The sequence below is a fragment of the Dermacentor andersoni genome, chromosome 8 (assembly GCF_023375885.2).
Source record: "Dermacentor andersoni chromosome 8, qqDerAnde1_hic_scaffold, whole genome shotgun sequence".
Taxonomy (NCBI): Eukaryota; Metazoa; Arthropoda; class Arachnida; order Ixodida; family Ixodidae; genus Dermacentor; species Dermacentor andersoni.
In genome coordinates this window covers 80,262,533-80,277,240 of record NC_092821.1, presented here as the reverse complement: position 1 = coordinate 80,277,240, position 14,708 = coordinate 80,262,533, and positions in this window count along the sequence as shown.

Genomic DNA, 14,708 nt, shown 5'->3' with positions numbered 1-14,708 from the left:
ACTTCTATTGCACACTCCTTAATGATGCCCATAAGATGTTCGTTGATTGCTTACTCACTAAGGTCCTCATCCTGAGTTAAATGCGAACACCTGTTGTGTAGCTTGATCCGCAATTCCTCTGTTTTCCTTCTTACCGCTAACTCACTCACTCATCGGCTTCTTATGCACCAGTTTCTTCCGTTCCCTCCTGAAGTCTAGGCTAATTCGAGCTCTTACCATCCTATGGTCACTGCCGCGCACCTTGCCGAGCACGTGCACATTTTGTATGATGCCAGCGTTAGCTCAGAGTATGCAGTCTATTTCATTTCTAGTCCCGCGATTCGGCCTCCTCCATGTCCACTTCTCCGCGATTCGGCCTCCTCCATCCATCTCGCTTGGTTAGCTGTGCCACAATGTTCGACTAGCATATGCTCCTGTTAAACGTTTAGTTTACTACACTTTCATTTACCCTAAAATCAAGCACGCATGTGCTATCGGGGATCCTCGTCAAGCTACCCATATAATCAGGCTATAATTTCTTCAAAACGCGTTTCACAATTTCTCTTCTCAGATTATTCCTTCACCTTTAGTGCGGCAGGCGTTAGGTCGGTAGATAACCTTCCTAATGACACGCTTTGCCGTAAAGTGGCCCGTCTTTCTCTACACGACAAACGGGTCTCGTCGGACTTCCAACATTATACCAGCCTTCCACCACGCCGAACGCACCAGCCTCGACAAAGACGCGTATCCCTTTCCAGCCCGTACTACGGCAAATCTGCCTTCAGTCTTCGTTCGAACGTTAAGGGATTCGGCTAACCTTCGTGCTACTGCTATTCGCGATTCCAGTTATTCGCGCACCACCTAGTGGTACCACCGAGAACCAGCCGATCAAGGCTCAGACTTATAGGTGGGCGTTCGGCAGATATCTGCCTGGGTCTGGAGAAGTCAATTATAGGGACGCAAAACAAACGAACACTTGTTTTAATACCCTGACGTTCCCATACCCGATCGGCTCCTTCAGCGCTTAAGTGGCGTGAGGCGCAGCAGGACTGATATGCGTTTCTGGTGCTTTGACAGGCACGCAGAAGCTTTTCGTATACCTTGAGAGTACACAGTGGACAATGTTCCTCAGGAACAATTGATGTTACCCGGCGCCTTCTGGATCTGCCAGGATTCCAAAAGGCGCCGCTGCCGGTGGTTGCTTTTTCTCTCCAAAATGGCTAATGTGGTGGTCAAAAACGTCAGTGTTTTGCCACAGCACCGTGTTATCTGTTTAGGCGGCGAAGGTCATTCTTTTGTTCACGAATTCTTTCGAGGAAGTTTTCAAGCGGAGCTTCTATTCACTCCTAGGTGACGTTGTTGGGGTCACGCAAAAAGGCAGTTGCTCCCAGAGCACAGAAGGCGCGAGAAAGGGCCGTTTCATAAGTTGACAGCTGCGCCGGCACTTGAACGTGAGTGACTAACAAGAATTTCAGCTGCCTAGGCGCGCTCTCAGGCCACGCGCGAGCAAGAAGAGACGCTTCGCTTCGGCCGGGGAGGGACAGGGCAGGAAAGGGCTTCGCGGGAGGTGCGCCGGCTTCGTTTCCGCTCAGTTATGTCTCAAAAAACGGATGCGACAGCCACGCGTTGTGCGTTCCCCCGAGGAATCGGCAGCGTTTGACGAGTGGCGGCGAGAACTAGCCCGTGAAAGGGCTCGCCGTCGGCATGCTGATCCAGCCGTTAGAGCCGCCCGAGCCCATGCAATGCGACAGCAACGAGAAGATACCGAGCTGAGGGAGCGGGAGGCCGAAGCAATCCAGTGTCGTTACCTGTGGGTTAATCAGCCTGACGAAGCTGAGGTGTACGCCAGGCAAACTTCGCTTACCCCCATTTTTTGGTAGGGGATAGATTGGTCGTACTATTTAGTCTGCCCAATATACGACGTAGGGCACTCGGTAAGTAAGCTCGTACACAATGGCCTGCACCTTCTCGACAGGAACGTGGTATTTTGGACTACGGAGGACGCTACCGACCATAGAGACAGGCTTGCGAGGGACGTCAATGCCTGCCCCTCGCACCACACAGGCTAATGTCTCACTGATGATCTAACCACATGGCTTAGAGACACGGCACCATGGCCTGGGTGTTACGGCAGCCATCCTCTTCTTTCCCTTCTCTTCCGCCTTCAGAGGGCGTGGGTAATAAATGCCTTTCTATAACCATTCCTCCAAATGTCACGAATTTCTGTGTTCCATTCCTTCTCGAGGTGCAAATTGTTTTGGCTCTCTTGACTACGCTTCGGACTACAAAATACTTCTGGCAGGTGGGGTGATTAGAATGAAACTGAAGATATCGTCTCGTATGTGTCGGTTTTCTGAGTATGGAAAAGGAAAAGATCGCTCGCTGTCTTTTCACGATCACGTCTAAGAAATTCTGGTTCCCTCCCTTTGTGATATCAATTAGTGAATATGGAGCGACCAAACTTGTCCTAACTTATATTATAATATCCTTTCACTCTCTTGGTCGGTTGAAGTCAAGTGTTTCCCTGATTGTATTGAAAATAATATGGGTGAATATTTTAGAAAACACTGCAAGCACGCTATTGGGCACATAAATCTTCGGTTGTTTAACGTCTCCCTTGTTATGGGTTATTATAATGTTCGAATTCTTCCAGCTTCCTGGTACCCTGGAAGTCATGAGGCATAGCTTATAATGGGTCACACGCATTTCAAGCATAATACCTCATCCATCTTTCAATAAATAGGCTAATAATCCAACTTTCCTAGCCACGTTTTTCCGCGTGGTGTCTTGCATGTCTTTCTAAGTTCATCGGTAGTTATATAAATAGCCTTTGTATCTCATTCATCACTACTTACAATGAAGATTGCATGACTGATTTGGTTGATGTACAGACCAGTATAGAATCAGTTTACTGCCTTTACTATATCATCGAAATGTCTGATGGCATTTTCTTGTTTACCCTTGGCAGCATATATCTTGTCTTGTCCTATGCCTAGTTTCCTCCTCTTTGAATTCACCCTGCGGCCATTTTTACTGCTTCGTAAATCTTACCCATGTTAAAATATTCATTATTCTTTACTTTCTTCTTGTTGATTAGTTTTGTCTGTTTAGCGAATGGTATTTTATCTCCTGAGTTACACACGTTGAAGCTTTGTCGCTGCTTTACAAGATCATTTGTACCTTGGGAAAGTTTACCTACAGGTTACCTTGAATACTTACCACCCACTAAAATTTCTGCTTCACAAATCAGCCTAGTTACCGTTTCATGCATTACCTCTATGTTATCTTCGCCTTCCTGTTTTGAAGCTGCACATTTGTTTGCAAGCGCCTGACTGAATTCGTCTGCTTTTACCCTCACTTCATGTAAGCTGGCCTATTTCTTCTTGAATAATTTTGCTCTTTCTCTCTTCCAATTGAGAGCAATTCACCTCAATAACGTCATGTCTCTGCCTTTTGCCCTATGTAGCATTTCTACATGCTGCACTATGCTTGCATCAGCAGAGAGCATGAAATTCATTGCAGTTTCTTTTTCTTCATTAGGGTTTCTCTCGATCCACTTCCTGCATGCATTCACTTCAACACAACGTAATAGATATAAAAAAAAATGTCCTCGCCAGTAGACGCCAATAGAGATGATGCGCGGGACTATTCCAAGCACATTTAAGGCCATTATAGGTCTCCCGGCTGCGGGGCATATTTTCTAGTTTTTATTATAGTCATCAAACAGATTGCACCTCAATGTCTTCACTGAATGAAAGATATGTGATAAACATCATGATTCCTTGATTAAATCAAACCCTTCTACCCTTTGTATGCCTGCCTCTTTAACGATTAAACAGGCCCGAAAAGGCAAAATACGGCCGCAATGCAATGCGGTTCATAGCCCTACAGCTTTTCTATCCTTATAGGTGCACAAGCTGCAATGCACATTTCTAAAGAATCACTGAATGATAAACTAACACACCCAACTATCCTGATTGCTTCTAATAAGCACAATCAGAAGCAGGATTGTTTCAATAAATAATATTTGTTTTCAACATCACGATTTCTTTTATAAATCAAATCCTTCTACACTTTGTATGCCTGCCTCTAACAATTAAACAGGCACGAAACGCCGAAATACGGCCGCAACACAATGCGCTTCACAACACTACCAGTTTCGCTACCCTTATAGGTGCTGAACGTGCCATGCACATTTATAAAGAATTACTGAATGAGAAACTAACACATCCACATATCGTGATTGCTTCTAATAAGCACAATCAAAATCAGGATTGTTTTAATAAAGATAACCTTATTATGGTTACTATCTTAACGTTACGTAGGCATAAAACAGCAATGGTTATCTTACTGATTAGCGTGATGATTAATGCTTGACGGGAGTAATGCCACGGGACAGAGTTTAGGTGAAACCAGACACAAAACATTTTCGTGTTGACAACCTTTCTACAACATATTTTAAGGATGGTTAAGTATTCGTAGAGGAACATTTTCTTCTAGCAATTTTACTATAAAGCTCCATAGTGGCTACAGCAATTGTGAAGCAACAATGATCTCCTGCGGTGAGCTTTTGTAGTGCAAACAACACAAGAACTGCGACATTTAAAGCCTGTACTAGGAGAACGAGAGCTCTTACCTAAGCGCTCTCTGTAACCTACTTACATAAGCCCGCAGTATTATTTGAAACTGTTGTCAATCATCGTCCGCGTTTTTTTTTTAATTTCTTTATCGAAGAACCTACACAGCAGCACAAAACTCGCTGCGCGGATCTTTGTGGATATTACAAACCGAAGGCGTGGCTTACCCCACGACGTCACCGTACTTCTTCGTCCATTCGCTCGACAATGTACCCATGCCCTGAAAGTAGAGTAGCTTTAATGAATGTCGATTGACTCACGGCTACTATACAAGGCACAAAAGCTTGTTGCGGTGAAATAACTAATATGTGGTGTTAACTAATACAGGTATAGTGATAACGTTCTTAGTGAAATCGGGAATGGAATCAGCTCATTTAATGCCAGCATACACACACACACGCACATGCACACACACACACATATGTATATATACGTGTGTATTTATATATATATATATATATATATATATATATATATATATATATATGTCGCTATGTGACGTCACATGGAATATGTGCAGATAGACCGTAACACATGCGGCATAAGGTGCTGCGCTATCACAACTCCTTCCCGCTCAAATAAAAACATTTGTTAGCTAACACCAAGTAAGCATATGTAACGTGTAATTAACAAGGAAACATTAACGCATGACGGAATAATTAAGCTGCAGTTGCGTAAAATTTTCAGGACTAAACCAGTCCGGTGGCCGACGCTCACAAGCACCTCCACGTTGTGGTGACTGTTCCTCAGAGTTGGATGCAGCCGGCGCCGTTCACTCGGGCGACTCCGCCAAGTCTTGTGGTACAAGCTCCTGCGTGGGCGGCGGTGCCAATTCGTCGTCCTTTGATGTTTCACTGCAACTGGGGTCTGCCGGCGTCCCAGGGGATCTGGGACCGTCCTGGTGTGTCTGCAGATGTCTTGGCGTCGGAGTGCGTTCTACTGCCGCCACCTTCTCTAGTGGCGTTTGTTTCACACCCACTTCTGAGTGCGCGGGCATCTCGCTGGGGCCAGCATGTCCAGGGCGCAGGTGATCGTCATGTGTGAAACGGAGTTGATCTCTCACTTTGACCATACATGTCACAGCACTAAAAACCCGGATGACAACATCTTCCCTCGAGACGCGTTCACCACACACAGCCTTCATTAATACATGGTCCCCCACCACGAACCTGCGCTCCTGCCCACGAAACAAATCGCGCTGGTCTTTCAGTTTCTCCTATTTGTCATGCATGGTTTTTGCAAAATCAGGTTTGAGCAGTGAAAGCTTTTTGCGTGGCTGGCGCTATCAAAAAAGTTCAGCTGGTGATTTGCTTGTCACTGTGCTTGGTGTTTTCCGGTAGGCTACGAGAAAACTAAAAGTAATTTCCTATACTGTCAGCTGCTTACCCGAGGCCTCAATCTCAAGCATCTGTTTCAATAAGGCTTTTTTCATGGTTTGTACCGTTCATTCTTCAACACCATTTGACGCGGCGTGATAAGGAGGAATACTAACTTGTTTTACGCCACTGGTGGTAATAAATTGTGCAAGCTCAGCAAAGGTTAACTGTGTTCCGCTGTCACTCACATCGCATTATAGTACGCAGGATACCCGTTTCCAAATGTTCCCGCAGCTGCAGCTCAACTTTTTCCAGCAATTCAAACGTAACTGGTAAAGCGTCACAAAAGGCAGGCACCGTACCTGGTTTCACGACAATCATTGTTTCAAACCTATGTATTGTCCCCAACTTTTTAGAAAAACTGAAGCCTATTTCTGTTATAGCTCCCTAATTCTGTCTTCGACTGCAATCGGGCCAATTTCTAGCCAGTCAAGTTTCAGACGTACCAACTTCCTTTAGTAGTGGTACTTTAGTACTGGTAATTTCCTGCCGTTGTCTTTTACAGGAATCACGGGTAGAGTCATGCTCTAACTTGTGCACTTAACAACCACGGCACAATGACCATTTAGGCTTATTTGCTCTCCAGTATACGTGCGAAGCGAAATTTTATGTGCGGAAGTTTTTCATATCTTACGCGTGGAAATTCAGAAAGGTACACTTGCTCCAGTACAATTATGACAGTCGCTACCGCGTCAATTTGCGTATTTAGTGTACACGCTTCAATTGTCACACTCACTTCATAACGTGATTGTCGGTCCTATGAAATTGTACAGTTCCTGCTCTGAGTCCTCATCAGAGCACTCGAGGGCATGCGTGCTTTTTGGTTTCGCTCTAGTAACTGCACACATGCTTTTCAAATGATCTACAGCTGAACATTTGCGGCGAATAAAGTTTTTGTACGAACACACTTCCTACGAGTGTCCGCTGCCGCATCTTCCATATTTTTCGCTCTTGCGGGAAGACGACTAAGTGTCTTCTTGATAGAACGCTTCTATCTGTGTTTTGTGGTTTCTAGTGAAGTCTTTGGAATATCCTGGTGCTTCAGCTACCGGTCTTGTGACCATTGACGCGGAGCCTGCCAGAGGCCCTCCGGGTCATAGGTCATCACGGCCGTCCTTCACGAGGAAGAGAGGAAGCATCCCCAGTCACACCGCGGGCACTGAGCTGTACTCCGTGTCGAGGGAATATTCATCGGATGATAGCTTTATCTCTGTCCACAGAAAGAGGGCCAAAAGGAGGATTGTCAACGCGAATACATCAACACAAACGAGCACGGAGACGCTGGCTTATGTTCGTGCGCGAGGAACCCTCAAGTAACCTCCGATTGCTGAACAGGCAATCGGAGGTTGCTTACGCGCAGAGGTTAAATAGGCGCAAAAATGTCGTCGCAGTCGATGTTTCCAACGGGAGTGCGCTCGAAAAACTGAACGAAATGTCGGAGCCAGGACGCATCAAAGTGCGTTCCTGTATCCAGATGGACGATGGATCCACAGCAGGTATAATTTATGACATTGATGCCACCAATCCCAACGTGCACTTGCCTGTCCTCGTCAACCCAGCAAGTGAGGGTGCTGCCATCCTGCATGGAAGCCGCCTCGGAACTTCGCGCTGCGTCAAACTGATTTTCAAAGTAGATTTCATACCATCTCACGTCAAAGTCGGATCCTTCCGACACCTTGTTCGACCTTTCATACAAAAGCCTTTTCAATGCCATCAATGCTTTAGACTTGTACAGGTCAAAGGGGGTCTGTCGAAACTCGTTACTGTGTCCCGTTGTGCTGAACCTCACGTGGAGGAGACTTGCCGGGCTACTGTCCTAAAGTGTGGCAACCGTAATGCTTGCCACGCAGCTTCGCCTAGGGACTGGCCTGGCATCAAGAAATATGTCGCAGTTCTCAAGCAAATTGTTTGGGACAATTCGTCACATAGGCAGGCTGCTGAAAATCCGGCGTCGGCGTCGGCTTCACCGAACCCCCTCACAAATGCAGATACACGAAAGGAGACGGGCCCTTCCATTGTAGCACCGACATGTCCAGTTAGGCCACAAATGGCTGAAGAGCACAAGAAAGTCAGCTGAAAGGAATCTTTCTCAAGAAGAATGGCCTTCGCTTAGGAGCCAGCAACTTCCCAAAGAACCACAGATTATTAAGCCCACTCGGGAGCCTACTCCTGCCGCTGATGACTCGCTCAAAGCAGATCGTCAAGTTATTTCAATGCTGCGCCCCCTCATAAATGTCATACGAGTGATTTTGTCGAACCTTGGAACCACGTCTGCTCGAAGAGCACTAAAAGTACTGTACGCCTTAAGCCCAGTGCTTGAATCTCTCGAATAGAGACATGGCCAACCATCGCCCATCTTTTCGAGAAGTCAAAGCAGCCTCAGTCATCCAGTGGAACGCAAGAGGACTAAAATCACGCCTTTCAGACTTTCAACAGTATATATATTTTAATTTGTTCCCAATCTTTCTCATATGTGAGCCTAACATGTGAAAAGCAGTCAGATTATCGGCATACGAAGCTGGTATGTCCGCAACAACTAATGTATGCAGCAAAGTCATCGTTTTCGTTCGTCGAGCACTGACCAACGTTCGCCATTCGATTCCGCCTCACCATGACAATCACTATGTTTGCCTAACAATAAAAAAGGGCAAACTTATGTTTACACTTCTAGGCGTTTATATATCGCCTTCAAGTAATCTTGATTCCAAAAGATTAACAAGCATCTTGTCGGTGTGTCTTGGTCTATATCTCATCATCGGAGATTTTAATGCGCCCCATAGAGCATGGGGAAGCACAAGGACAAATGCAAGGGGGCAAAGACTAGCAAACTTCGCCTGCAACCACGGCCTTTCACTCCTGAATGACGGCAGCCCAATGTTTATACTTGGCAGCTGTCTGGGCCTAGCTTTCCTCTCCAGCTCTTTCAAAAGATGTGTTAAATGGTTTTTGGATAACGAGACAGACGGCAGTGATCCCATTCCCACGAATCTTATCATCAAAGGGATGTCCAGGTCCTTACCACGGAACACCATTCGATTGATTGACTGGACTAATTTTACTTCTGCCATGAAGGCGAACGGAGAGAAATGTTAGATCTCTACGACGTATCCTGTCAAGATAGCATGGTTCCCGAAGAATCGAAGACAAGCCGCTTGGTCCCTTTCTTGAAGCAAGGCAAGTCCCCACATGAACTCACATCATACCACCCAATAGCGCTGGACAGCTGTGTGGGAAAATAATGGAAAAGATTATCCTTGCTCTCTTGGAGTTGTACCTGGCACACTACAACATATTCCCGAATCGCATGGCTGATTTTTGCCGAGATCGCTCATCAGATTTCCACATGGCGTGGCACAGCAAGGGGACTGAAGAGGAAGAAAACGAGGTTCGTCTCGGCATCGCGCGTCAACGGTTAGGTTTCGTGAAGTACAAACGCCTGCATCCCCATTCAGCGTGTATACTTCGGCTGGGTATACGCGACAATTTGGTGGAGGTGCTGGGTACACCCAACTTATGCAGGAGACCCCACTGGGCGGCAAGAACCTCGCACAATTGGAGTTGACTCCAGTTCACCGCACAAGCAGGTGAATACGAGGCCTCGCCCCAGAATTTGGAAACCTCCAGGATAAAGTGAAGACTACGACCACTGCGACTTCTATGGAAAGGATGAAACCGACTTACCTAACGCTGCTGAACCCCCAAGTGACGACGGCTTTTCATGGCGACATATTTGAAGACGTGGAAGACTGGCTGGCGGAGTTCGAGTGCGTGGCTGCGTTCAACGACTGGGACAACAACGCCAAACTCAGGAACGTCTACTTCAGCCTCCAGGATGGCGCTCGCACGTGGTTTGTGAACCGCGAAAGTGCCCTGTCATCATGGCCTGAATTCCAGCGCAAGCTACTGAGACTTACTCCAGCCCCGACCGCCGGGAAAAAGCGGAGCGACCCCTTCAGTCACGCGTCCAAAAGCCCAACGAGAGCGTCACGATGTACGTGGAGGACATGATGCGTCTCTTTCAGCGTGCCGATCCGAGCATGTCGGAAGAGAAGAAGGTGCGTCATCTGATCAGAGGCGTAAAGGAACAGCTCTTTGGCGGTCTTGTTCGGAATACGCCCAAGACTGTCGCGGAGTTCCTCACCGAAGCCACCGCAATGGAGAAGACGCTGCAGCAATGGTCGAACATGTACAACCGACAAGTAAATTCCGCCTGCACTCCGCATACGCCGGTAGGCTTCGGGTGCGACGTCGCCTTGCTTTGCGAGCTGATTCGCTCAGTGGTTCGCGACGAGCTGCAGAAGCACCACGGTACGTCGCCACCGCCAGTCAGCTCCCTCGCCAGCGTCGTATGCAACGAAGTACAGCAGGCACTGCAGGCATCTCTTTCCAGCAGTGAAGCGCCACCTCTGCCAAGTGAGTCCCGGCGGAAGACTTACGTAGAAACATTACTGAGCCCCGCCCAAGCTTTCGCACCTACTTATGTTGCGTCGCCAGTCGCGTTGCAATCGGCTCAAGCCGCTCCGACAATTCCGCTACCGTACTTCGACGACCGCCGAACGCCCGCCAGGAAATGAGAGGTTTGGCGAGCACCCGACCGACGACCGCTGTGCTACCACTGCGGCGAAGCTGGTCATGTGTATCGGGAGTGCCCCTATCGATGTCTCGGCCTGTGGGGTTTTCCCATCGATTCGCCTCGACCTAGGTTTGGCCAGAGGCCTCCCGACATCGCAGAATTCATCGAGCAGCAGCGCAGTCAGGGCACATCACAGCGGCAGTCACGCTCACCATCACCGCGGCGATATTTCCCTGCTCGTGATACCACCTCGAGGACGACGCAAGGAAGATCACCAAGTATACGCCGGGAAAACTGACGTCAGCGGCCTTCTGAGGCGGGGCCGCTGATACTCGTCACGCTGAAGACCTCGTATCGTGCCGATCGCAGACCAACAAAAACACGACGACGCCAGAACCAGTTCGCGCCAACAAGATTTCCCTGGACATACCTGTGTTGATCGACGGCAGAAAAAATAAGTGCACTTGTAGATACCGGCGCCGGTTACTCCATTCTTAGTGGAAAACTGGCGAGGGTTCTGAAAAAAGTTACGTGGTCCTGGAACGGGGCACCAGTTCGCACTACAGGTGGCCACGTCGTCACACCACTTGGCTTATGCACGGCGAGAGTAGAAATTCGTGGTGCTGCTTTTCTCGCCACTTGTCTCGTTCTACGCGAGTGTTCCCGCGATTTCTCGACGCGAAGGGCAACAACACAGACCGACGCCGTTGGACACAGATCCGCACTTCGCGTTTCGGACGACAGCATCACGATACCGCCACGTGCAAGTGTTATAGTTCCGGTCAAGTCCGAAGAGCTACAAGACGGTGAAGCCACTGTAGAAAGCAACATTTCTATGTTGCTGACCCAAGGTATTTGCGTAGCGCGAAGCCTTGTGGAACTTCGTGATAGCCTGCAGACAGCGGTCCTCGTTACCAACTTTACCTTTGAGCATCGACACATTTGTCGTGGCACTGCCGTCGCCTACGCCGAACCATCAACGGACATCGTCGAGTGCTTTGCTTCTGAAGTGGACACAGACGACGGTTCACTCAGAGACATCGATGTAGACTCCGAGCTTACGGACGACCAAAAGAGCGCACTGCAGGAACTTCTGAACGAATTCCGCGCGTGCTTCGCTCGGTCTACTAAGGTGGGGCAAACGCCGATCACGAAGCACCGAATAACGACATCCGCCGACGCACGCCCCATCAAACAACAGCCTTATCGTGTCTCACCGAAAGAACGTGAGGCAATTCATGCCCAAGTCAAGGAGATGCTAGATGATGGTGCCATTCAGCCTTCGCACAGTCCGTGGACGTCCCCGGTCATTCTGGTCAAGAAAAAAGACGGAACGCTTCGTTTCTGTGTTGATTATCTACGCCTCAACGATGTCCCCAAGAAGGACGTGTACCCACTACCACGTATCGATGACTCTTTAGACAGGTTGCGGCGAGCTAAGTATTTTTCGTCTCTCGATCTAAAGAGCGGTTACTGGAAATTTGAGGTAGATGAACGAGACCGCGAAAAAACTGCTTTCGTCACTGCAGATGGCCTTTACGAATTCAGGGTACGTCCTTTCGGGCTCTGTTCGGCACCAGCAACCTTCCAGCGAATGATGGACACAGTTCTCGCTGGTCTGAAGTGGCAAACCTGCCTCGTCTACCTCGACGACGTGGTTGTTTTTTCGGCAACATTTGACGACCACCTGAAACGACTGCGGCAAGTTCTCGAGGCCATCCGATCGGCTAACCTCACGCTCAAGCCTCAGAAGTGTCACTTCGGCTGCAAGGAGCTTATGTTTCTGGGACATGTGGTCAGCGCGGAAGGCGTTAGCCCCGATCCTGCGAAAACTGCCGCTGTAGCCACGTTTCCAACACCGGCTGACAAGAAAGGTTTGCGACGCTTCCTGGGTCTTTGCGCATACTACCGCCGTTTCATCGGAAACTTTTCGAAGATGGCGGAGCCGCCGACTCGACTCACGAGGGACGATGTATCGTTCGTCTGGGCCTCAGAGTAAGAGACTGCTTTCACTGAGCTTCGACAGCGTCTGGTGTCAGCACCAGTTCTGGCCCACTTTGACGATGAGGCGGACACGGAACTTCGTACAGACGCCAGTAACGTCGGTCTTGGTGCGGTGCTTGTACAGCGGCAGGAAGGTATTGAAAGAGTGATTGCCTACGCAAGTCGCACACTATCGCGTGCAGAGACCAACTACAACACTACGGAGAAAGAGTGTCTTGCCGTCGTATGGGCGCTGGCCAAATTTAGACCTTACCTCTACGGCCTCCCATTCAAAGTTGTAACCGATCATCACGCGTTATGTTGGCTTGCAAATTTGCGGGACCCTTCTGGACGACTGGCACGGTGGAGTCTACGTTTGCAGGAGTACGACGTGACCATCGTGTACAAGTCGGGCCGCATACACGAAGACGCTGACGCACTCTCGCATGCCCCGATCGACACTACCGACCAAGACATTGAGGACGACGGCGTTTTCCTTGGGGCCGTAAGCGTTACTGATTTGTCCACACGGGAGCGCGCACACGACTCACTACGACCTATATTCGAACATATGGAAGGACGAAACCCATCAATACCCCGGCACATCACTCGAGGATAGTCGTCTTTTTGTTTACGACATGGCGTCTTGTATAAGAAGAACTCCGCTGCCACCAACAAGACATACCTTTTGGTCGTTCCAGCAGACCTCCGTGCTGAAGGTTTATTCGCCTGTCATGACGAGCCTCCGTCTGGCCATTTAGGTTTTACGCGAACGCTTGATAGAGTGCGCAAATTCTACTACTGGCCGAAACTTGCCGCGTGTGTTCAGCGGTACGTCCAAGCCTGCCGTGAATGCCAGCGCCAAAAGTCGCCAGCTCTGAAGCCTGCGGGATTGCTGAATCCGATTGACCCATCTGGCAAACCTCTCGACCAGGTCGGCATGGATCTTCTGGGCCCGTTTCCACTGTCATCTTCTGGCAACAGGTGGATAATCGTCGCCACAGACTATTTAACGCGATATGCTGAGACAAAGGCGTTGCCTCGAGGCACAGCTTCCGAGGTTGCCCAGTTTTTCAAGCAGACCATCGTCCTACGACATGGCGCCCCATCGCACGTCATCACAGACTGAGGCAAATCCTTTACAGCGCAGCTCATTGACGACGTTTTTAAACTCAGCTGCACAACCCATCGAAGGACAACTGCCTATAATCCCCAGACAAATGGCTTGACCGAACGACTGAACAAAACGATGACTGACATGCTGTCTACGTACGTAGACGTACAGCAGAAGACGTGAGACGAGATACTCCCATACGTAACATTTGCCTATAATACTGCTACGCAAGAAACAACACGCTTCACGCCGTTTTACCTCGTTTACGAAAGTGCAGACTATGCTAGAAGCAATGCTGCCATGCGACAACATCGATCACCTCGATCTCGCCCAAGATGCCGAACTCTTCGTGCAGCACGCGGAAGAAGCCCGTCAGCTTGCCTGAGTGCACATAAAGAAACAACAAAGCATCGATGCGCAACGTTATAATCTCCGCCATCGACAAGTCGAGTTCCCACCTGGCGATCAAGCTTTGGTCTGGACTCCCGTGCGCCAAAAAGGCCTATCCGAGAAGCTTTTGAGTAGCTACTTCGGACCTTACAAAGTGTTGCAGCGAATTAGTGACGTGAATTACGAAGTCTTTCCTGACGGAAGCCAGCCTCTCCGACGTCGACAACCGCAATCTGAGATTGTGGATGTTGTGCGGTTGAAACCGTACCATAGCCCCTGAAATTCGACGTTTTCAACCGGTTAGGTTAGTTTTTGTTGTTGCTCGTCCCTCAGTGCCTTGTGACTACATCGCACACCACAGTGATTGTGACTGTGGCCTATGTGTTCGTCCTAGGCCATCTCGGCGCTCTCACGTCAAGCCTATGTGTTTTCATTCTTTTATTATATTTTTTTTTTTTGATGAGGGGGTAGTGCCACATGGTGTGGCACAGCAAGGGGACTGAAGAGTAAGAGAACGAGGTTCGTCTCGGCTTCGCGCGTCAACGGTTAGGTTTCGTGAAGTACAAACGTCTGCATCCCCATTCAGCGTATATACTTCGGCTGGGTATACACGACAATATACAGGGTTGTTGATGTCGCTACGTATGCCCAGCATC